Genomic DNA, 3,142 nt, shown 5'->3' on the forward strand with positions numbered 1-3,142 from the left:
AGGCTCAGGGGCAGGGGCCTGGAGAGACCACCACCCCGAAGCGCTTTTCTCCCGGGCTTGGGAGCATTGTGCGCGCCTGGCGGGAACAGTGGGCGGGAGGGCTTGCAAACCGGCCTTTGGAGGCAGCCGGGGAGGTCTTCCAGTGGGCAAGGGCCGGTTGTGCTCAGAGGCCCCACAGGCCAGGGGCAGGACCCAGCAGGGCCCCTGCCCCTGGCCAGCCTTGCCCAGACCTTCCTGGCCTCCGGGGGTACTGCCCCACCAAGGGGCAGGCTGCGGGGACTGGGTCCAGACATGCCCGGGCGCCTCCCCTGGCTCAACCCCGCTGGTGCCTTTTCCCTGGGCCTAGGTCTCGGTTGAGGCCTCCTTGGAGAGGAGATTGCTGGCAGGTGCTGTCTCCACACTGCAAGGTGCTGGAGCTCAGAGGGCCTCGTCAGAGGGAAGGGACAAGCAAGGGGCTGGATGCCCAAGACCTCTTTGGCCCAGCAGCCTTAGGGCAGCAGGGAGAGGAAGAGGCCCAACTTGCCCCTAGGTCGGCTCTGCCCCTTCCCACACAGGCGGCCAGCCCAGCAGCTGCCTGACAGACTCTGGCTCCCCCGAGCTCTCTGCCGGTGCAGGGGTCAGGAACAGACGTGTGCATGTGGTTCTGCCTTGGTCTGGGAGTGTGGAACCACTGCCTGGCCCCCAGGCTCAGGGGCAAGGGCCCGGAGAGAGCAACACACCGAAGCGCTTTTCTCCCGGGCTTGGGAGAATTGTGCGTGCCTGGCGAGAACAGCGGGCGGGAGTGTTGGCAAACCGGCCTTTGGAGGCAGCCGGGGAGGTCTTCCAGTGGGAGAGGGCCGGTTGTGCTCAGAGGCCCCACAGGCCAGGGGCAGGACCCAGCAGGGCCCCTGCCCCTGGCCAGCCTTGCCCAGACCTTCCTGGCCTCCGGGGGTACTGCCCCACCAAGGGGCAGGCTGCGGGCCTGGGTCCAGTCATGCCCGGGCGCCTCCCCAGGCTCATCCCCGCTGGTGCCTTTCCCCTGGGCCTAGGCCTCGGTTGAGGTCTCCTTGGAGAGGAGGTTGCTGGCAGGGGCTGTCTCCACACTGCAAGGTGCTGGAGCTCAGAGGGCCTCGTCAGAGGGAAGGGACCAGCAAGGGGCTGGATGCCCAAGACCTCTTTGGCCCAGCAGCCTCAGGGCAGCAGGGAGAGCAAGAGGCCCAACTTGCCCCTAGGTCGGCTCTGCCCCTTCCCACACAGGCGGCAAGCCCAGCAGCTGCCTGACAGACTCTGGCTCCCCCGAGCTCTCTGCCGGTGCAGGGCGCAGATCAGACGTGTGCATGTGGTTCTGCCTTGGCCTGGGAGTGTGGACACCCTGCCTTGCCCCCAGGCTCAGGGGCAAGGGCCCAGAGAGAGCACCACCCTGAAGCGCTTTTCTCCCGGGCTTGGGAGCATTGTCCACGCCTGCTGGGAACAGTGGGCGGGAGCGCTTGCAAACCGGCCTTTGGAGGCAGCCTGGGAGGTCTTCCAGTGGGAGAGGGCCGGTTGGGCTCAGAGGCCCCACAGGCCAGGGGCAGGACCCAGCAGGGCCCCTGCCCCTGGCCAGCCTTGCCCAGACCTTCCTGGCCTCCGGGGGTACTGCCCCACCAAGGGGCAGGCTGCGGTGACTGGGTCCAGACATGTCCGTGCGCCTCCCCAGGATCATCCCCGCTGGTGCCTTTCCCCTGGGCGTAGGCCTCGGTTGAGGCCTCTTTGGAGAGGAGGTTGCTGGCAGGGGCTGTCTCCACACTGCAAGGTGCTGGAGCTCAGAGGGCCTCGTCAGAGGGAAGGGACCAGCAAAGGGCTGGATGCCCAAGACCTCTTTGACCCAGCAGCCTCATGGCAGCAGGGAGAGCAAGAGGCCCAACTTGCCCCTAGGTCGGCTCTGCCCCGTCCCAGACAGGCAGCCAGCCCAGCAGCAGCCTGGCAGTCTCTGGCTCCCCCGATCTCTCTGCCGGTGTAGGGGGCAGGAACAGACGTGTGCATGTCGTTCTGCCTTGGCCTGGGAGTGTGTTCCCCCTGCCTGTCCCCCAGGCTCAGGGGCAAGGGTCCGGAGAGAGCACCACCCCGAAGCGCTTTTCTCTCGGGCTTGGTAGCATTGTGCGTGCCTGGCGGGAACAGCGGGCGGGAGTGCTTGCAAACCGGCCTTTGGAGGCAGCCAGGGAGGTCTTCCAGCGGGAGGGTGCCGGTTGTGCTCAGACGCCCCACAGGCCAGGGGCAGGACCCAGCAGTGTCCCTGCCCCTGGCAGCCTTGCCCAGACCCTCCTGGCCTCCGGGGTTACTATCCCACCAAGGGGCAGGCTGCGGGGACTGGGTCCAGACATGCCCGGGCGCCTCCCCAGGCTCATCCCCGCTGGTGCCTTTCCCCTGGTCCTAGGCCTCGGTTGAGGCCTCCTTGGAGAGGAGGTTGCTGGCAGGGGCTGTTTTCACACTGCAAGGTGCTGGAGCTCAGAGGGCCTCGTCAGCGGGAAGGGACCAGAAAGGGGCTGGATGCCCAAGACCTCTTTGGCCCAGCAGCCTCAGGGCAGCAGGGAGAGGAAGAGGCCCAACTTGCCCCTAGGTCGGCTCTGCCCCTTCCCACACAGGCAGCCAACCCAGCAGCTGCCTGACAGACTCTGGCTCCCCCGAGCGCTCTGCCGGTGCAGGGGTCAGGAACAGACGTGTGCATGTGGTTCTGCCTTGGTCTGGGAGTGTGGACACACTGCCTGGACCCCAGGCTCAGGGGCAAGGGCCCGGAGAGAGCAACACCCCGAAGCGCTTTTCTACCGGGCTTGGGAGCATTGTGCGTGCCTGGCGGGAACAGCGGGCGGGAGTGTTGGCAAACCGGCCTTTGGAGGCAGCCGGGGAGGTCTTCCAGTGGGAGAGGGCCGGTTGTGCTCAGAGGCCCCACAGGCCAGGGGCAGGACCCAGCAGGGCCCCTGCCCCTGGTCAGCCTTGCCCAGACCTTCCTGGCCTCCGGGGGTACTGCCCCACCAAGGGGCAGGCTGCGGGGACTGGGTCCAGACATGCCCGTGCGCCTCCACTGGCTCATCCCCGCTGGTGCCTTTCCCCTGGGCCTAGGCCTCGGTTGAGGCCTCCTTGGAGAGGAGGTTGCTGGCAGGGGCTGTCTCCACACTGCAAGGTGCTG

Source organism: Dama dama, unplaced genomic scaffold (genome assembly GCF_033118175.1).
Source record: "Dama dama isolate Ldn47 unplaced genomic scaffold, ASM3311817v1 ptg000093l, whole genome shotgun sequence".
Classification (NCBI taxonomy): domain Eukaryota; kingdom Metazoa; phylum Chordata; class Mammalia; order Artiodactyla; family Cervidae; genus Dama; species Dama dama.